A 22,499-nucleotide genomic window follows, 5' to 3' on the forward strand; every position below is an offset into this window, starting at 1 on the left:
TTTTAGTAAATATATTACTCTATTATGTTGTTTCCTATTAGGTTTGCACAAGAGGGCAGATTGTTTTGTTCCGCTACACTAATTTGTCGTTGTTCTCCCAACACACTAGAGATTTGATTGCATTAGCACCCCCATTGGAACATCCTGATAATTAAGGAGCTCGGTAGAGACGGTAGAGAGAGGAAGGGGAAAGGAGGGAAAGTGGAGGACGGAGGAGCAAGGGCTGGTGCTGGGATTGTTAGGTTGTCAAATGCGGGAGAGGAGCCGGTAGTTTACGAGCTGCTTCTGCTTGGTGTATTCGCATCGACACTGACAGGAACATAAATAATTATGTGATTATGAAGATTGATGATCGATGTATTTCTTGAATTGTATGGTTATACTTATGGTTCGACATAGATTTTGGGATCGCTGATTATATGATTATGAGGACTAACTATATGATTATGCTTATGGCTCGACATAGATTGTTTATAGACTCGTGGGAGATAGAGACATATGTATTTCATATATTCTCCCTCTTTTTTTTGATTTGTCAACTTTAATTTGTCCATTATTTGCTGTTATGTAATTAAAGTAAGGTCTCGATCGAGGTTATAATCCTTTACGACATAGAAAATTTTCATTTCTTTTTAGGCTACCCTATTTACTCTCACGTTATAATTTTCTCATAATATATCAAAAACCAACGATAAACAAGCTTCACACCAAAAAAAAAAAATAGATACAAATAATCTACCCGGGCCGTAATTGTGGGCCGAATAATTTAGACGGGTCGAAATCGAAGCCACATCGAGCGGCCCATGTTCACTCCCACACTTCAGCCCAACGGCCCAGATCAGTTCCTTTGGCTACGCCTTTCCGCACCAGATACTTTCCCAGGAAACCCTAACGAGTAAAACGATGCAAGGGCATTGCCGATTCACAAAGCTAGCCGCCAGGGTCCTCTGTTCTTTTCAAAAGAGAGAGATCCGCTATATAAATCACAAGTGGAAGAAGACCCATCACTCGGTATAAGGGCATGTTCCAAAACCCTAATTTCCGCCGTTCATGCTCTCACGCCCATGTCGTAAACGAGAGTTCTTGGTACGTGGGTGGGTGTGCTTTTACCTGATTTGTGTTTCTTTATCGTGTCTCACCGATTCTTGTTCTTGATGCAGTGGAAACAGAAGATGGGTCGTCCTCCACCAAGATCTTTGGTGGGCTATTTGCCAAGAAGGAGATGAGAATCCTGCAAGCATACAAGATCAAGAATGGTGGGTTTGTGACTGACCCACCAATGGATGGGTATGGGTTTCCCTGAGATTAGTGCTTCAAGTTCAGGCTAACTGTGCAGGATTCTTTTGCAAGTTCATATCAATAAGAAATCTTGTTGTACGTTTCTTTTTGTAGGTTCTGATGTGGAGGTATGGAATGCAAGAACGTCAGCTTTAGCAGTTGGGAAATCTGATGCCAGGACTCAGGATCAGGTAAGTGGAGTTTTCGCACCAGAACCCCACATCTTGATATGGTGGGTGAACTTGATATGCTTCCTCGCTATAGTGGTCTGCTTCTGTGAGAAAAAACAGAAGAAGCCATTTTTCACTCTCCCTGTATCCATATGGTGCTTATGGACGGTCTTGTGCTAATTAGGTTATTACTGCAGTAGCACGCAACATAAGTATAAGCTAGAGCGACCAGCAAGCCACCTTGTCTTTCAGTTTTCACCTCGTTTCTAAATGGGGGAAGGCTATCCACGCGGTGGCGGACAGTATCTGCATCATTGTCTTCATTAGATTTTGGAACTTTGAAGTGCTTATGGACGGTCTTGTGCTGATTATTGCTCCATCAGCACATAACATAATTCATAAGCTACAGTTAGATGCCACTCTTTCTCCATTAGCTTTCTCTTCTTGCTATTCAGGGAAAGCTAACCAAATTGTGGCAGATATCCATGTACATGGGTAAAAACGATTTTTGCCATTCTTTCAATCCATTATCCATTTCTTTCCAGCCGTCTAATCCATTTAAGCTTACAAATTATAGCATGCACATCAAATGTTTGACGAGCATTCTAGACGAATTATTGATAGCTAAAGGGCTGAAAATCAGTGCCATCAGAATGTTTCGTCATCAATATTTACTAAATTTATGTCTACATAAGTTCCTCATACACATGTTATATTGAATAGGGATGAACTGATGTCCTTTTCTGCATTTGCCAATTAGCAAGACCTTTCGGAGGCCATGAATGCTGCTGGAATCACTAATAAGCTAGGTAATCACTCTTTGTAGAAGAAGCCAAATGCCCAATGGCCCAGCAATGAATCTCCCATCTCTTAAACACCATTTTGGGTACCCTTGTTTTAGGGTTTGAGAGGGTATATTCAGGTCAAATGTGGTGGGCTCTAGCATGGAGTGAACTGGCTCACCAGTGTCACAGTGTGATTTCTCTCCTACCCTCTATTTGTTATTATCTTTATTTCAATTACTTCATAAAATGACCATTTGCAGTGGCGTCAAGATAGTGGCATGAGGGTGTTTGTACAAGCAATCTTGGATGGGATGATTATTATTGGCTCTCTGAAGGTAGGGTTGACCTCTCATGCACAAACTGGTCGGGAGCTGATGCCGCTTTCCTGATGAGGCCATGGCAGGTCGAAACCAGTTGTTGTGCTGAAATACTGTGTATATCTTGCTCGAGGGACCGGATGCTTGAGCCATATTGGACATGGTACGGTAGATTATGAGTATGTGATTCGTGATATTGTTCTTGGGAGCGATCTATTGAGAGAAGGCTGCCCTAGTGTCTCGGCTCACTAGGCACCACACGGGCTTGTCCTTGGCCAGGAATACTTTAGGCCCGTTAGAAATCATATCAGAGCAACTTTCCCAAACTAATATGCACGGATGCTAAGAAGAGATCTGCCGCCACGTTTCTGACAAGAAGAAAAACCTTTGTTGGTTTGCTGAGATCAAGAGAAGCCTAGTAGGCGAAAGAAGTGCTGCCAAGGAAGTGCAGTTGGCTCGAGATGCCACACTTGTCAAGGAGAGTACAAGTGACTAGAGATTCGCAAACAGCTTTGATTGGGGAAAGCAACTAATGGAGTGTATTGGCTTGTTTTGTTGGGCGAGCATTTGCCATTCATGTAAGGCCCATGGGAGTGGCGGTGATGGTTGAAGAATGCAAGGAAGCGACAAAACAGCGAAACAAAGTGCTTGGTAGGCGAAAGAAAGTGCTGCAAAAGGAGTGCGGTTGGCTTGGAATGCCACACTTGTCAAAGAGAGCACAAGTGACTGGAGATTCGCAAACAGCTTTGATCGGGGGAGCAACCAATGGAGTTGAGTGGCTTATTTTGTTGGGCGAGCGTTTACCATTCATGTAAGTCCCATGGGAGTGGCGGTGATGGTTGAAGAACACAAGGAAGCGACAAAATAGCTTGCAACAAGGGTGTTGCTGGAATTGGGCAGGGGAGAACATCCGAGTTTTGTTTTCTCTCATACCCAAGTGGGTTGAAAAGTGGAGGCTTTGTGGCATCTAAGTGAAGTGCAAGAAATACAAAAGGGTAATACAACTGGTTTATCGGGGTGGCATCAGAGTGTTTGTGCAAGGAATCCAGGGATGTGATGATTATAAATTTAGAGGATTTCTAAAGGCGGGGTTGGCCTCCCGTGCACAAACTGGTCGAGAGCTAATGCCGCTCTCCTGATGATGGCCATGGCAGGCCGAAACCAGTTATTGTGCTAAAGTGATTTGTATATTTTGCTACTCTATTCTTGAGAACGATCTAGCGAGAGAAGGCTGGCCCAATGCTCCAGCTCACTAGCTGCCGCATAGGCTCGTCCCTCGGCCGTGTAACTTTTGGCCCGTGACACTAGCCTCGCTAGATTGGTATAGACACTTGCTGTAGAAGAATATGTATAAATGTTTTTTTCCAATATCTGTCTGTATATGCTCCGCTCGCGTTTTTAACATTGGTGGTTTTTGCAGGCTCGAAAAGTGGACAGATTTTGCAGATTTTGAGCGAGTTTCCTTTGTGCAGTCTGTTCCAAAATGAACTCTCACTTCTTTCCAGTCGGAATTCTTCTGTGATTAGCCTCTTCGCAGAAGATGGAGGGGATTCATCTGCCCATACCCCCATCTAACTGAAGCAAGAGAATTTCTTTCTCAACGAGATTTGGGCAGCAGTTGTTTATACACCATTCTTTGGGGAACAAATGAGTCTGTGATGAAATTCTTCTCTATTGTCATGCTGCAATTCGACCAGCCAAAGAAGACTGCAGGCACAGTACAATTTCAGTAAATCGAGCAGCCGTACTTCATAGGAGACGGCATCAGTGTAGTCGTTAGAGAGAAGAAAAACGAATGAACAAATTAATATCGTCTAGTACGATATGTGCTTCAGCCGGAAATTACTTTTAATTTGATATGGAGAGGTTTTCCAAGGCTATAAATGTCGATACATTCAGCTATGAAGCCTTAATATGAAAAAACTTAAAAAATGGTGACAAATTGATCCATTCTAATTGGAAATAATAGGCATTACAACAAATTGATCCATTCTAATTGGAAATAATATGCCTTACGTGCTTGTTATAATAGTTCTCGGAAGTTTTGGGGGGTGAAAAGAAGGAAAGGAAGAAAATAAGATAGAAAGTGGCCCATGCAGGTCTCGAACCTGCGACCTTCGCGTTATTAGCACGACGCTCTAACCAACTGAGCTAATAGGCCATTTGTCCCTTAACTTCACAAAAAAAATAAATATAATAATTAATTCTTCCACTTTGAATTCCGCACCAGTTCAGCACTTGCTTCGTTGTTTTGCTCTGTTTTTTTCCCCCAATTATTTGAACTTGAGTTGTATTCTTAGTTTACAGTTGATACTAATCGTTTACGACCCAAAGCTTAGGGTCCGATTTATAGAAGTTTTTCTGATCCAAAACATGTAAGCTCAGCAGAATCATGGGGTGATTGATTGAACTTTCAATGTGATCGAGATATCATACTTCTTCCAGCATTTGTACTTGTGAGGAAGAACAGGCAGTACGTGGCACAAGTGAAGTTAATCAGTCCAGCTTCTCCCATATCTCCCCCTTCTCTGTTTTTCTTGTTTCCCAGTTAACTCCACGTCTTTGACATCAACCCCTGAGAATGGTAGAAGACAGCTTTTGATCGATGGAGCTCGATTTTCCTCGGATGACGGCAACAAACATGGCCTGGCCTGTACAAGGTTGCGAGTTGGAGGTTTTGGCTTGTGGATATTTCTTAGACATCATGTCGAAAAGTCCATTACAGAGAAAAAGAACTATTAACCCTAAAGGGGCATTGAGAAGATTATCAGGGGTCACACTTACTTAGCACTCTGCAATTTGTTATGGATTACAGATAAAAGTGCAATATCCCAACAGTTTCGTTCCATGAAAAGATACATTACAGCGCAAAACAGTAAGGCATCTAACATTCACTCACGAATCAGCTCATTGTACAACCTCTCAAATTCTGACTTCGGCCGTGATTTACAAGCCAGAGTCATTCGATCACATGAGGCAAAGGCGTGAATGAATAAGATGAGTACAGATAGCTGATTTGATCATTGCAAAATCTACACCAGGTCATGTGTAGCAAAAGGAAATCATGTCCAATCTACAACCGAATATATCATTTGAGTTTACCAAAGTAAACAGTAAAAAAATGTAGAGAAATTCACTTCAGACCTCTAGAAATCAAGTAAATGTAAGGAGGTACAAAGAGCTTTCATTTAAAGGAAGAAAAATATCAACTCCAAACTGCACTTAAGGCACTAAAATCCCATCACAAACTTATTTGACATCCCCTGAGCTCTTTAACAGCTACGCGGCAGTCGGGGCGGTCATGTAAGGCACGACTTCGGGCTCAAATAACACCGCGAGGAGCCTCTCCAACTTCCCTCGCTTCGCAGCTTTGTCTCAAGCAACAATATTTTTATAGTCCAAGGACTCATCGTGGTAAATGTTTTGCGAAATTCAAATTGACATTAATATAAATATTACAAACAATACAGAATTATAAAGCAATAAAATTACTATAACAGAATTGGAATCGATACAAATGGATACCGAGACCTGTATTCGACACAGTTTCCTTACAACAAATTCGTTCCCTCCAGCACGCGTATGAGGTTTCGCGAACGTCTGTCTCCCAAGATATAACGGTTGACAACTAAGAAGAAATCGGCACTTCAAAGCTTTCGGCGAACTTGAACAAACCGGAACCGAACACTATCGAAAAACAGTGCAAAAATGCAAAGAATTGAAAGAGAGGAATAATTCGATGATTTTTTAAAATAGAATGGGAAGGCATCTATTTACAAGGTCATGGGGGAGCGTTTCGGGAATAATAATGGCTGATTGAATTTGCCGATATAAAATTAATATGCATCGGGAATAGCGGCTTATTAAATATGCCATCATAAAATTAATTCCGTAACAACACAATTTAACGCCATTAACCTGCTATTAATCATACATTACAAATTAAAATTTGTAACAGCTTGAGTTGAAAATAAATCAGTAGGCAAAATTGGGCTCGTCGCAAAGCCCACTTTTCGGCCCTGCAATCGTGCCCAAGTTTCAGCTTATCGGGTGTCGGATTTGCACCCCCTGCGGCTGCGCGCGAGGCATAGTATTTGTGTTATGATAGTTACCACTTCAAATGAATGTAACTGTATATAAAGTACTTCATAGCCTTCTTTCTTTTCCAATGTGGGATTAGTGTTTTTCCACTTCCCACTTCCAACTCAAGGGTGTTCTTTGAGCATCAATTTCTCATTCATTCACCTATCAATTTATCCCATATTTCCAACAATCCCCCACATGAATGAAAATTGTTTTAGTTTTGACTCTGTGATAGTGTTCAACAATTGAAACCTGCATAGGATAGGTAGGTGTTACCCTTTGAACCTTCCCTTGTGAAAGTATATATACTTTACTAGTTGTCCAGTAGACATGATGTCCTTGAACTATCCAGCTTTCTTATGTAAATGAACCATACACTTCACATAGGAATCATCTAAACGTTTGTTCAGTTTTCATAGTTATGTTCGTTTTTACCATGAACATCAACCTGGTTCTGCAAGAGTTTTTAAAGAATTTAGTCCTTAAATAATTCTCCTTTGAAGCAGCTCCACTTCTCTCTCACATAGGTGATTACTTAATTTTTGAGTAATTTGTTTACTCCACTTAAGAATCATTAAAGCAAAATTGCTATCATTTTCTTTACAATATCACTGATATTTTATATAGGAATGGTTTTAGAGATAATCCCCACAATGACATCACTAAGTTTATATAATTAGGTTGTCCCTTTGAACCTAGATCTTGGGATCTCCAGTCAACTAGGTTGGGTTTCCTTTATATCAACTTATTCTTTCATGGGCTTCAGTCCCGTTCCTCTTGTCGATTTCTCAACTAACTCTATGTTTAACCCTTTGGTTAGCGGATCCGCAATATTATCCCTTGACTTTACGTAGTCAATAGAGATAATTCCTATTGAGAGTAGTTGTCTAATGGTATTATGTCTACGACGTATATGTCTAGACTTACCATTATACATATTACTCTGTGCTCTTCCAATCGCAGATTGACTATCACAATGTATACTTATTGGTGGCACAGGTTTTTGCCATTTTGGAATATCCTCTAAGAAATGGCGTAGCCATTCAACCTCTTCACCACATTTATCTAAAGCTATAAATTCATATTCCATTATGGATCTGGCTATAACAGTTTGTTTACAGGATTTCCAAGATACGGCTGCTCCTGTTAGTGTGAATACATATCCACTAGTAGATTTTGAGTCTTTTATATCAGATATCCAGTTCACATCACTATATTCTTCTAAAATAGCTGGGTATCTGGTATAATCCATGTCATAATTCCGAGTAAATTGTAAGTACCTTAATACTATCACTATTGCTTTCCAATGGTCAGCACTCGGATTACTCGTATATTTACTCAATTTACTAACCGTATAGGCAATGTCTGGTCTAGTACAACTCATTAAGTACATTAGACTTCCAATAACTATAAAGTACTCTACTTGAGAAATACCCTCTCCTCTATTATTGGACAGATGAAGACTATTGTCTAATGGTGTTCTAGCAATACCAAAATCATTCATGTTGAATTTTTCAAGAATCTTGTCCACATAGTGTGATTGGTTTAAAATAAGACCTTCTGACGTTCATTTGATTTTAATTCCTAAAATCATATCAGTAGGTCCCATATCTTTCATGTCAATTCTTGAATTCAACATATATTTGATAGATTTGATCATTTTATCATCACTACTGACAATTAGTATGTTATCTACGTAAAGACACAAAATGACATAGCCATTTGTTGTCTCTTTAATGTATACACATTTATTACATTCATTGATCTTAAATCCATTAGTAATCATTGCATTATCAAACTTTTCATGCCAGTACTTTGGTGCTTGTTTTAGGCCATACAATGATTTCACCAATTTACAGACTTTCCTTTCTTGTCTTGGAACTATAAAACCCTCAGGTTGTTCCATGTAGATTTCTTCATCCAAATCACCATTTAGGAAAGCTGTTTTTACATCCATTTGATGTACTTCTAGATTTTGCAATGCTGCCATTGCAAGTATCATCCTAATGGAGGTTATTCTCTTCACAAGAGAATAAGTATCAAAGTAATCTAAGCCTTCTCGTTGTTTGTATCCTTTGATCACAAGTCTAGCTTTATACTTATCAATGGAGCCATCTGCTTTCATTTTCTTTTTAAAAATCCATTTGGACTTTAAAGGCTTACACCCAGGAGGAAGTTTCACTAGCTCCCAAGTATGATTCTGCAAAATAGAATCAACTTCACTTTTTATTGCTTCTTTCCATAGATGTCCCTCAGAAGAATTCACAGCTTGTGCATAATTTAATGGTTCCTTTTCTAACAAATAAGTTAGAAAATCATTTCCAAAAGATTTTTCCACTCTTGCTCTTTTGCTACGTCTCGGTTCTGGTTCATGATCTGAGTCATGAATTTCATGAGCCGAATCATGACTTTCTTCATTCATAGTTTCATTCTTTCATTTGATGAACTTGATCCATCATTGGATTTACAAGGAAATACATTTTCAAAGAATGATGCATTCCTAGATTCCACGATTGTATTCTTGTGTATATCTAGAATTTTAGATTCATGTACAAGAAATCGATATGCATTACTGTTATGTGCATAGCCTATAAAGATACAGTCCACCGTCTTAGGATCTATCTTTGTCTTCTTTGGTATTGAAACCGCCACTTTTGCAAGACACCCCCACACTCGTAAGTGTTTGTAGGATGGTCTCCTACATTTCCATAACTCATAAGGGGTTTTATCCTCTTTCTTTCGAGGTACCTTATTTAAAAGGTAATTGCTTGACAATATATCTTCTCCCCACATATTTTGAGGCAAACCTGAATTTAGTAATATCTCGTTCATCATTTCTTTCAATGTGCGATTTTTACGTTCAGCAACACCATTTGATTGAGGAGAGTAAGGCGCAGTTATTTCATGTATAATTCCATGTTGTGCACATAATTCACCAATTGGTACTTCATACTCGCCACCTCTATCACTTCTCAATCTTTTAATTTTCTTATTAAGTTGATTTTCAACTTCATTTTAATAGAGAATAAATTTCTCTAAGGCTTCATCTTTGCTTTTAAGCAAATACACATAGCAGTATTTAGTGTTATCATCGATAAAGGTAATAAAATATTATAACCACCTCTCGTTTGTATGAATTTCAAATCGCAAACATCACTATGAATTAATTCAAGGGGTTCAGTGTTTCTTTCAATTGTTTGAAATGATGATCTCGTTAATTTTGCCTCAACACAAATTTCACATTTATGTTTTGAGTCAATTTGGAATGAACGTATATGTTCCAAGTTAATTAATCTACGCAATGTATCATAATTAACATGTCCTAGTCTACCATGCCATAAATTGGAAGACTCAAGCAAATAAACGGAAGACTTATTATCTTTATTGATAATTGTCATTACATTGAACTTAAAAAGCCCATCAGATACATATCGCTTCCCCACATACATTCTAGATTTAGACAAAATAACTTTGACTGACTCGAACACCATACGAAATCCATGCTTGTTCAACAGAGACCCAGAGACCAGGTTCTTTCGAATTTCTCGCACATATAGGACATTGTTCAGAGTTAGCTCTTTTCCAGATGTCATCTCTAGTAGTACCTTCCCTTGGCCTTCGATAGCAAAAGAGGCAGAGTTTCCCATAAAAACCTTTTCCCTATTAATTGGTTCAAGATTTGTGAATAGGTCTTTATTAGAGCATATGTGCCTAGTGGCACCAGTGTCAATCCACCATTCCTTCGGATTGGACCCAACTAAGTTTACTTCAGAAATCATTGCAGAAAAGTTTATGTTTAACACGTCTTGAGCGATGCCACTCACCATATTTGTCTTATAATTCTTCTTCTTCGGAAGTCTGCAATCCACAAATCTATGCCCCATTTTGCCACAGTGGAAGCATTTTCCTTAAAACTTATTCTTGGAAACTCCTCCTTTTGGTCCCAACTTTGGCTTGGCAATCTTCTTGTTCTTGTGGCCTTGCCTAAGCTCCACAACATTTGCCTTAGCTGTAGTAAGATTGAACCCTTTGCATTCAAATCCTTTATTGTCTTCTTCGATTCGAAGTCTAACAATCAGCTCTTCCAGGTTCATTTCCTTTCGCTTATGCTTGAGATAGTTCTTGAAATCCTTCCACCCAGGAGGTAGCTTTTCAATAATAGCAGCCACTTGGAAGGTTTCACTCAAGTTCATTCCTTCAGCCTGAATTTCATGCAAGATCACTTGAATTTCTTGTACTTGACTTATTACAGTATTAAAATCCACCATTTTATAATCAAGGAATCGACCGACAACAAATTTCTTTGCTCCGGCATCCTCTATTTTATATTTCCGGTCCAGGGCTTCCCATAACTCCTTTGCCATCTTTATTGCACAATAGACATTGTACAATGAGTCATGTAAACCATTCATGACATAGTTCCTACACAGGAAGTCAGAGTGCTTCCAGGCTTCAACAGCGTTGAAGGCTTGCTTATCTGTCTCTCCATCGGATAACTTAGGAGCTTCCTCAGTCAAGAATCTCGCAAGATTCAAAGTTGTTAAATAAAACAACATCTTTTGCTACCACCTTTTAAAGTTCGATCCATTGAACTTTTCAGGTTTCTCACCATGGTGGACAGAAACCGCAGAAGGAACAGAGGATGAGCTAGGCAGTTGGATAGCTGAGGCATAGGCAGAGTCTTTGGCGATGTTGTCAGCAGCCACGTCCACAACTTCGTTTCCAGTAGCCATTTGATTTTTTTTTTAAAAGCACGAATCTGTTTTAAGATTGTTGCGAAATTCAAATTGGCATTAGTATAAATATTACGAACAATACAGAATTGTAAAGAAATGAAATTACAATAACAGAATTGGAATCGATACAAATGGATACCGAGGCCTGTGTTCGACACAGTTTCCTTAAAACAGATTCATTCCCTCCAGCATACGTATGAGGTTTCGCGAACGTCTGTCTCCCAGGACACAACGGTTGACAGCTAAGAAGAAATCGGCACTTCAAAGCTTTCGGCGAACTTGAACAAACCGGAATCGAACACTATCGAAAAACAGTGCAAAAATGCAGAGAATTGAAAGAGAGGAATAATTCGATGATTTTTTAAAATAGAATGGGAAGGCATCTATTTACAAGGTCAAGGGGGAGCGTTTCGGGAATAATAACAGCTGATTGAATCTGCCGTTATAAAATTAATACGCATCGAGAATAAAGGCTGATTAAATATGCCGTTATAAAATTAATTCCATAACAACACAATTTAACGCCATTAAGTTACAAATTAAAATTTGTAACAGCTTGAGTTGAAAATAAATCAGAAGGCAAAATTGGGCTCGGCGCGATTCAACTTGTCAGGCGTCGGATTTGCACCCCCCTGTGCCTGCACGCGAGACATAATGTTTGTGCTATGATAGTTACCACTTCAAATGAATGTAACTGTATATGAAGCACTTCATAGCCTTCTTTCTTTTTCAATGTGGGACTAGTATTTTTCCACTTCCCACTTCCAACTCAATGGTGTTATTTGAGCATCAATTTCTCATTCATTCACCCATCAATTTATCCCATATTTCCAACAAATGTCCCACCACTTCTTCACCAATATCTTGATATCATCCCTATCCATTTTTTCCTCCTCGCCCGTATACCGCCATGGCTTGGACCCTGCAGTGCAATAATGGACGACCTTGACCTTGTCGAGCTCGACTTTCTCAGGATGACGCCACAACATTGCTAGCACAAGGTTATACACATTGGGAATTGGTTTGTATATGTCCTTGAAGTACATGCTCAGGAAGTCTTGCTCAGCAAAAGGAGTTAGAGGTGTGATCTTGAGCATCCTGAGCAAATTGCGGTACGCCTTGCGATTTGGCTCAAACACGAACATGCCGGCATTGAAGTAAAGTGACGGCTGTGGACCGCGGTAGTCGGGCCACTGGACCTTTTCAGGGCACTATTGGCAATACCCAATTTGGTACTGTTTGGTGTGACTCCAAGTCTTCTCACAGAAGCAGTCCATGACCGCATGGAAGCAGCCATCCCGGAGGTCGAAGAGGTGGTCTATGTTGTGGAAGACTTGGATGTCTGCATCCAAATAGATCATCTTGCTGTACTCCGAGAACTGCAATTGGAAAACCCAGGTTAGTAACCTTTGGTGAATTGGTGAAAAGTACGGAGTATACGCATTGAGCCACATCCATCAAAATGATACTCTCAAAAACTGTTCTGGGAAACACGTCAAGTTAATAGGATTTCGATCGCGATATCAGGACATCGAAGAAAAGATTGCGAGTAAAAAATCCTTGCGCGGATACGGGTTATAGGTGCGCATGGCAACCAATCCGTGCTAGGGAGCAGTTACAGTCGAAATGATTCTTTTTGATTCTGTGCCCGGGAATTGATTCTGAGCATTTGAAGGCGTTTGGTAACGGCCCAAAATTTCTATTCCTGAAATAGTAAAAGAACAGAAATGCGTTTGGTAATGGCATAAAATTTCTTTTTATTAATAATATTTTAATAACATTTTAAATATTTTAATATTTCTTTCTTTTCTTTTTTTTCTTCTCCTCCTTCTTGGTCATGGTCGGTAAAATATTTTTTAATTAATAATACTTTTATTAAAAATAATTTTTTTATTTTTTTTGCCATGGCCAGTAAATAATTTTCTTATAAATAATTTTTTTAAAAATTTTTTAGTAAAAATTTTTTTCTTTTTTTTTCGCCATGGCCTGGTCGCTGGCCATGGCCGGTAAAATATTTTTTTTATAAATATTTTTTTATTAATAATATTTTTATTGAAATTATTTTTTTTATTTTTTTCACCATGGCCTGGTCACTAGCCATGGCCGGTAAAAATTTTTTTATTAATAATATATTTTTTTTTCGCCATGGCCTGGTCGCTGGCCATGGCCGATAAATTTTTTTTATTAAAATATTTTAATCTCGCCAGATACTGAGGGTGGCCTCGCGCCAGACATTAGAAGCTATATTAAAAACCAAGAAAAAAGAAGAAAAAAAAACTGATTCTCATTTTTGTTCCCGAATCAAGAAGCTACTTTTTTTATTCTTGATTCTTCTCCAAAACGATTCGGGTACAAATTTGCAAGAATTTGTGCCCTTAATCAAAAAATTAAACAAACGGATTTCTATTCCCAAACTGATTCTGGGAACAAAAGAACAGAATCAAACACTATTTGGCAAGTTGCCATGCGTAGCCATAGAGTCATTAATTGTTTCATGAAACTTACATGATCTAACGACAACTTGGGTTTCCACTATTTCTTTCATGAACTTAATGGTTGATAGTCACTGTGATATAAACAGAACTTATAAAAATCTGGTGATCACTGTGATCATACTGTTGTCTCCTAATTAACATAAATCTCTCCAAAACTACAATTCAAAATCTGAAAAGTTGTTCCCTCTTTTTCCTAACAACAAAACATTCAATGACCAGCCTGAAGGACAAGAAATTAGTAAATGAAAATTAGATAGAGACGAAAGTAATCGACAAACTTATAAACTGAGCATACCTTCCAAATCCTAAACTTGGAGTAGTTGATGACATAGTAGGTCATGGCAAACTCAGTCAGGTTCTTTGGCGGATTAACCGGCTCGATCTCCCTCACGGTACAGCCCTGATCCACCAGCATCTTCCGATGATCCTCGGGCACATCTGGCAAGACTGCCGCGGGTACTTGCTCTCCACCTTCCTCAGCCCCTTGGCCAAACCAACCACACCATGTACGTAATCGCCGTTCCCGGCCAACAAAGTGATGTAGGCCCAGCTGAGCCGCTTCTTGTGTTTCGACGGTTTGGCAAACAAGGTGGCGAGCTTAGAAGCCATATTTCTCCAGTTGGTTCTTAAACTAGGAAGGAAGGAAGGAAAGGATCGAGTGCTGAGAAGAAGTGAGAAGGTTTTAGAGAATGAGAAGAGGATTTCAGGAAGAGCGAGTGAACATATGCTTGGGTTTGGCACGGTTTATATGGAGTTTAGGAAATAATTCTTAATTAGAGAAAACAACTAAGGTGGTATGGAGCTGCATGCCAAAAGTTATAATCAGTATTTATAATTAAATTATGGATTTGATTTGGGACAAGTAACACAAGGGATGGGGCTGGATACACTGACCAAAGGGATGATGGCAGTCCACATTGTCCACAATGAGAGACCCACGTATTCTGCTTTGGAGAAAGAGAAGAGCAGCTTCTGTACCAAACGGTACCGTTTTGGGCTTTCCACACGTGAGATGGGATACGGGAGAAAATTGTGGATTTGACCGGCGCACGAAGCTTCAATGTCATTGGACATGTATATTAATATATTGGAATTGCCAAGAGAAGAAGAAAAAAAATTTGGTGTACCTGCTTGTGTTGACTAAAATTAATTATTGGAATAATATTTAGTCGATCACTATTCATGGACCACCTTCTATAGATACCTTCTTATGATCAAGGGATACCCACGTGAAGAAACCTACTTCTAAGCCGTGAATTAGAAGTAGCTTTCATCCGAGGTAGCTATTGTCTGTGCTGGAATGATCTCATATTTCTATGCCATGAATTAAAAGGTGGATTTCACGGTGTATACGAGCATATAAATTACCTAAAATCTCGTGAAAGCAAGTGTCGCAATTTTTGCAAGTTAATGAATTATATCACATGCAGGAATGCTTTTGTAGACATATATGAGAATAATAAATTTTCAATTTTTTGTATGAAGCATCTTAAGAGCTAGGTGGGGATGTAAGTTGGACTTGTTAAGGTCACATTTGTTAGTTGAAAATTTTAGCGGATCTCGAAATCTCCACAAGTCAAATTGATAAATAATTAAAACAACGTGTCTAGGTTTATGGAAAATTGTACTTGGCACGACATTATTATTAACTGCACATGATCCATGGTGGCAGTCTTCTATATCTTAATGTTACCTGTCTTGACATCGCCTATGTTGTTGATATTGTTAGTCAGTACATAAGTGCGCCTCATATAACTCGTTTTGATGTAGTCCTTTGAATTCTTTACTACGTCAATATTATGTTATTTTATGGCCGTCACTTTTCTGCTTATTCTACCTTGGAGTTGCAGCATATTCTAATGCTGACTAAGTTGGTGACCCTCAAGACTGTCGCTTCACTATGGGCTACTGTTTCTTTTTGGGTGACTCACTTATCTCATGATGTAGCAAGAAACAAACCACTATTGCTTGTTCTAGTACAAAAGTGGAATATCGAGCTCTTACTAATATGACATTGGAGTTATTATGGTTGATGTGGCTACTAGATGACATGGGAGTACGTCATCATAGCGGAGCAGTCATTTATTGCAACAACCGAAGTGCTATGCAAATTGCAAATAATGATGTTTTTCATGAACGCACCAAGTAAATTTAAATAAAACTGTCATTTCATCCAATATCGCATTCTTTGTGGCATCGTTCGACTTGTCTCTACTTCATCTACTGAACAGTCTGTTGATGTCTTCACCAAGACACATCCACCTGAGTGTTTTCTAGATCTATTCTCCAAACTCAAGTTGGCATTTTTCAAATTATCTTGAGTTTGGGGGGATGATGTTAGAGATATATTTAGAAAATTTTGTGTGATTATGTATATTTCCCTTTATTGGTCCTCATTGATCGTTTTTAATATTTTGTTACTTTGAATAGTCAGTATTAAATATTAGTTGTGCAGATTTGGTAAAATATCAGTTGCATGTTAATCTGCATTTCTGCAGATTTGGTAAGATGTCAGTTGCATGTTAATCTATATTTGATTAATGTTATGCTACTAAAAAAAGGCAAATGTCCACAAAGGAGAGTGACTAGAACTAAATTAGAACGCACGACATAATGTGCACAAGGCACATTGTACAAGCTTAGCGAAGATCTTGGGTAATAAATCCTATAAAATATTATTTGGGTATATTTTGGTAGACAGAATGTTTTTTTTTTTAATGTTTTGTTTGATTGCACAGAATGGTTATTAATTTATCAAAACTCGTGCGCTCCAGCTAGCACTGAGCAGAGAGAATCAAATGACCCTTCTTGCTCTAATATTTATTTATTTACTTATTTTGACTCAAATTCGGATTTATTTATGTTTAACACTTTTGGTGGGATTCCAGGAGAATCTTTGGAGATCCTTCGTGGTCTGTCACATTTTAAATTGACTCGCAGTCACGAGCCTTTGTCAAGTTTGGCGGCTTAAAAATGCTGTGGAATCCCACCGGTATCTCCTGAAGCGTCCGCTGCGTGGCTCACATGGCTCCTCCACAGTCCATGTGTCCACTCCCCATTCAAAGGACGGCGCAAGGAAACGTGGTGCAAAAGGGCACCTTCTTGGGAGGCCTCCCTTTCCAATTTTTTTTTTTTTCCGGTTATGTAAGTTAGAGCAAGAAGAGGTGGATCCATTTAAGGGTGAGCTATTCCAGATTTCATATAGATTTCACTTAGAATTTACCCATTAGAACATGTTTCTCGTTTTTTAGAACCTAAAACCTACCCTGCATACATTGAAACTAAAACCTACCTTGTCACGGGTTCCAAAATCAGTTCTAGGGTCTACCTAGATTTCACATAACAATTTATATTTAGACACATGGATAATATAAAATATTGACAAAGTAAAAGTCTCATTCATAAAATGGAAGCTTAAACTAGTGGTTCCAGATTATACATTCATCATTAAACACTATGAAATACTGCAAGATCGTGTGAAGATATAGATAAAAAAAACACAAAAACTTATTCAAGGTTCCAAGTTCTAGATTTTAATTTCCAGATTCCACCTATCTAGAACTTGGAACCTACCCGTCGAAACAGATTCCCCAACTTTTAGTATTTAGAACTTACCCTGCATGTCTTGGAACCTGGAACCGGACAAGTTCCTACCGGCTCGGTTCTCAGGTTTTAGGTTCTACCCTAAAACTATACTCACCCCTAGTACCACCAAATCCGTTATTTTAGTAATCGATTAATCAAAATGGTAGCTAAAAAATGGAGAATAGTTTCACTAAATCGGTCATCAAACTTTCCTTTAGCATTACTATAAATGGAGAAAATTGCACAAGTACTCCTAAATCTATTTTTATGAAATTCAATGGAGCCTTAAACCTTAGGATTAATCTTAGAGCAAAAGGCACCAAAAACCTTAAATTATGTTCACTATGATACATTTACCCTAAACTTTTTTCAGTGACATCGAAAATCCTAGACTCGTACCCTTGTGACATATTTACCTTCCGTCAAAGCTCCGTCAATGAAGACTGTTAAAAATCGATCTACATTGACACGGGAAGCAAACAAAAGTGACATAGTACGATATTTCTCGAATCAAAACGATATTTTCGATCTCGCATTGTATTAGAGGCAGATTTAGTTACTAAGGTTATCACTAGTATAATGCTGGGAATAACATGAGTTCGTGGCCCTGTGCGCATTGATTTTTGTTGTTATTAGTAGAAGAATGGGCAAGGGGTAACCGAGCGCAATCATAATTTCCGAGTGTTACCATAAGAATTCCTCTCATTTGTTATGGGATATTTGATTTGAGCCATAACTAGTTGGTGCACCTGTCAATAATATACGGATTGATAAGAAATTCATGAATGGTATGAATCCAACTTGAAATTATAAAAGAGGATATGTCACAATCCCCTTTACAGTTGGGCACCACTAAGTGAAGTTGAAATTGCAAGTGATGTGCCGCTCTAGCGGTTGCGTAATCATTCCGAAATCTATCGAAGTGTTTTCTCATCGGCCATAAAAACGACGTCGGTGAGGTTGGATGAGGTTGGGGAGCCGATGTCGGTTAGACTTTGAAATATCCGTTTATTTCGTGAAAAACGAATGATTTAACAAAGTTTTATAAAATAATTATTTATATCGTTTATAAAAATAAAAAGAATGATAGGTATTTTAATACGCTGGAATAATCACATACTTCTATGCCATGAATTAAAAAGTGGATTTTACAGTATATACGAGCATAATATAGTACCTAAAATCTCGTGAAAGCAACATGGCTACATTTATGGAAAATTGTACTTGGTACGGCATAATTATTAACTGCACTCGTGGCCCCAGTGGATGTGATCCCTTGGATTGTCTGGGTCCGACCTCATGGATCCCACATCGGACCTACACAATCCAACGATTGATATGCCTCGCGCCAACTGTATCGCACAAACCAGTTTCTTGTCGGCGGGTGGGGCCGCCACCGAGTCCCACTAGTGTCCACAAAGTAGTGGACTTATTGTACGGCGATCAAATTAGTCATAACTTTTTTTGTTGTATCAATTTAGTATTAAATCAAGTTTTTAATTATGCAAATTCAATTTTAAAGTTTTGATGATTTGTTAATTTAGTCATTCCGATGAATTTTCGTCGAAATTCACTGACGTGACTATCCTATGTGGCACAGTTGGTGCTTACGTGGATAACATTTGCAATTTTTTTTTAATCTTTTTTATCTTATCTTATCTTTTTCCTTCTTTATTTTTCTTTCTTCCTCCATCGGTCGATAGGCCACTATAGGGAAAAAGGAAAGAAAAAAAAAGAAAAAAGAACAAGAAAGGAAAAAAGAAGAAAAAATTAAAAAAACTAAAAGAATTAAACAAAATTTATAATGTCGGTACAGCTTATGCCACGTGGGACGGTCACGTGACTACACTGCCACGTAAGCGATTTCTAGCCAAAAATTGGCTAGAAAATCTAAATTTATGATTTTATGACTAAATTGGCAAAGTGACAAAAGATTTATGACTAAATTAATATAATTAAAAGATTTATGATTGAATTGATTATCGTCTAATATGTTTATGACTTTTTGAATAATTTTTTCCATTTATATACATGCATGTTTCAAACAAAGATCTAAGATTGATTCACTTTGTAAGATGCGAAAGCTCTTGTTGTGAAAAAAGAACCAATTAAAAAGTTATTAAAAAGGTGATGTGACAGACTGTGATGACATCTAAATCGATGGCCCATCTATCTAAGAGTAGAGTTAGACTTGTTAAAGCTATACCAGTTCTAGCTTACAAAGTGATGACATGGCGGTGACATGGCTATTAATAGATATTGAGTGAACAAAATAAACGAAGAATTTGAAATAAATAATTTAAATTAATATTAAACTTTTCCGAAAATTTAAAAAGTCTCCGATCACGCCCTCACCTACGTTCATCGGCTGCCTTCTGCTACTCGCCGCCAACCCACCCGGCACCGCCACCCAACTGCACGCCACCATTTTCTTGGTGTGCGCCATGTGTTTGGAAATAAGCGTAACGAGAAGCAATTTGAGCAGATTGAAGAGGAGGGTTCGGTCTTGTTTTTTCCAATCTTTTTGAGGAGGGCATCTCTTTGGATCCTGCCTCGAACCTCCTCCTTCCTTTTGCGAGGGAATCTTAGGAAAATGTACATTTGAAGACGGTTTTGTACAACCACGGGGTACTTTCTAAGTAACACGATAATATTCAGATGAGGATGCCACCTCATTTTCTGTCATATGGACGAATCTTATCTTTCTAGTAGCATTTAGTCAAAGATTTTGCCGACCAGGTCAGCGGCAAGGTCCGCGAGCTCGACCTCGCCCAGTCCCGCGTCAACTCCACCCTCCTCCACCTCGACGCCATCGTCGAGAGGAACGACTGCATGGAGGGGGCCGGCAAGGCGCTCGGCCACGAGGACAACGAGTCCGCCGCCAAGTGCGTCGAGAGGTTCCTGCAGATCGACGCCAAGTACGGGCGGGATCCGCGTGGGTGGGACCAGATGATGGCCTCGAAGAAGCAGCTCGAGGGGATCGTGAGGAAGCGGCTGGCTGCCGCCGTGGATCAGCGAGCGGGATCACGCCACGGTTCTCCGCTTCATTCGGCTGTGTTGCCCGCTGGGGCCGGAGGACGAAGGGCTTCAGGCGTACGTTGGCTATTTGAAGAAGGTGATTGGGACGAGATCGAGGATCGAGTTCGAGCAATTGGTGGAATTGATGCTCGATCAGCACAACAATCAGGTTAACTTTGTCGGGTGTTTGACCAATTTATTTAAGGATATCGTATCGGCAAAATGAGGGAATTCAAGGGAAATTACAACGTTACCATACAACTGTGCTTTTATTCAAGCAAGTAAGCACAGCACATGTCCTAACTCTCTACATCTATGCCGCGGGTGCGCCGGTGATGCAGTTCTCTCCGGCCTCCTCCGATTGCGCCGCGAAGCTGCGCTCCCATATCTCTTGCTTCGCCGCTTCCTCAGCCGCCTCCACGTTTTTATAGTCCAATGACTCATCGTCGAAAATATCCCACCATCTTTTTACCAACATCTTGACGTCGTCCCTATCCATGTTCTCCCCCCTGCCCGTGTACAGCCACGGCTTCGACCCGGCGGCGCAATAATGAACGACCTTGAACGTGTCGAGATCGACGTTCTCGGGATGATGCCACAGCATCGCGAGCACGAGGTTGTACACGTTGTGAATTGGTCTGTAAACGTACCTGAAGTTCGTGTTCAAGAAGTCTTGCTCAGCAAATGGAGTCGGAGGTGTGATCTCGAGGGTGTCGAGCAATTTGCTGTAGGCTTGAGGTTCGGCTCGTACACGAACATGCCGGCGTTGAAGTAGAGAGGCGGCCTAGGAATGATATGGTCGGGCCAGTGGACATTGTAGGGGCACTGTTGGCAGTAACCAATTTGGTACTCAGGGGTGTGACTCCAGGTCTTTTCGCAGAAGCAGTCCATGACGGCGTACAAGAAGCCGTTCGGGAGATCAAAGAGGTGGTCGATGTTGTCAAAGACTTGAATGGCTCCATCCAAGTAGATCATCTTGCTGTACTCAACAAACTGTGCAATCAAAACGAAAACCCGATCAACGATGCGATCCACATCAATCCTCGCTCAAAACATCAGCAGGCCAAAAGTACTGCTCAACAACGTGGAGAAAAGCTCTTAACATGCTCAAGAAGCATTTGAAAAGCAAGCACATACCTTCCAAATTCTGAGCTTGGAATAGTTGATCACATAATAGGCCATGGCAAACTGGGTCTGGTTCTCCGGCAGATAGACCGGCTTGATCTCCCTCACGATGCAGCCCTGATTCACAAGGATCTTCCGGTGATCCTCCGGCACATTCGGCAAGACCGCCGCCACGAGCGGGTACTTGCTCTTCGCCTTCCTCAGCCCTTTGGCCAGCCCAACCACACCCATCACGTCATCGCCGTTCCCGGCCAAGAACGTCACAAAGGCACAGCTCGGTCGGTTCTCCAGCTTCGGCTTCACGGCAGCATCGGCGGCGGCATCGGCGATCGTAGGAGCCATTTTGTTGCTGGGAAAGTGTGTTTGCGTGCGCTCTTGCTCGCAATCGCTTGGTTTAGATCGAGTTGATGGGGTTAGCACGACGGGATGAAAACGTTTATGTAGTAGACTTGGGAAATCAAATTTTTTTTAATTAAGGTGATAAATTGCAAGAGATAATCGTGACACGTCATGACACAGCCGCTTTAGTCTGGGAGGTCCTATAGAATAATAGTAGTAATGCTATATAATAAATAAATAAAAAGTAATGTCTGCCTAAACTATTGAGAACCTAAATTGCAAGGTTTAGGAAACACAAGGTGCGAATTGCTATGGAGGAACTTGTTAACGAGAGCTTGCAGGGGACCTTACCAAATGACCGATTAAGGAAGAATCGGCATTTTAATGCATCGGCTACTCTGGTGAAGTGTGCAATCGGAGGAGAATTATTAAAAGAGTTCTAAACCTATTGTAATTGTACTTTTAGTGAAAGATAAGTTTGTCATTATAGAGGTGGGGGTATTATCACGTTCGAGTAGGCAAGAGAGAACACGCGACGGTTTTCTATAATTTGATCGTCGCAATCTGA

General features: G+C 39.7%; 1 long non-coding RNA gene, 1 other non-coding gene and 2 pseudogenes across 3 annotated transcripts; 1 reads left to right on the forward strand and 3 right to left on the reverse strand.

Moving 5' to 3' along the window:
- Positions 1–948: 948 nt before the first annotated feature.
- On the forward strand, positions 949–4,240 carry LOC130137590 (uncharacterized). 2 transcript variants are annotated; one of them, XR_008815985.1, is made up of 4 exons: positions 955–1,086; positions 1,161–1,287; positions 1,393–3,871; positions 3,971–4,240. It is a non-coding gene; the product is annotated as an uncharacterized LOC130137590 (long non-coding RNA). The 2 variants fall into 2 exon arrangements; XR_008815984.1 differs by having other exon boundaries at positions 949–1,086; positions 1,393–4,240.
- Positions 4,241–4,637: 397 nt separating this feature from the next.
- TRNAI-AAU (transfer RNA isoleucine (anticodon AAU)) lies at positions 4,638–4,711 on the reverse strand. Its single transcript has one exon. It is a non-coding gene; the product is annotated as a tRNA-Ile (tRNA).
- A 971-nt stretch (positions 4,712–5,682) lies between these two features.
- LOC115661882 (galactinol synthase 2-like) lies at positions 5,683–14,563 on the reverse strand (annotated as a pseudogene).
- Positions 14,564–20,780: 6,217 nt separating this feature from the next.
- Positions 20,781–22,014, reverse strand: LOC115661352 (galactinol synthase 2-like; annotated as a pseudogene).
- Between the last annotated feature and the right edge of the window lie 485 nt (positions 22,015–22,499).

This window comes from Syzygium oleosum, unplaced genomic scaffold, assembly GCF_021117445.2.
Source record: "Syzygium oleosum isolate NSW1041296 unplaced genomic scaffold, Sole_v2.1 Sole_v2.03, whole genome shotgun sequence".
NCBI classification, from domain to species: domain Eukaryota; kingdom Viridiplantae; phylum Streptophyta; class Magnoliopsida; order Myrtales; family Myrtaceae; genus Syzygium; species Syzygium oleosum.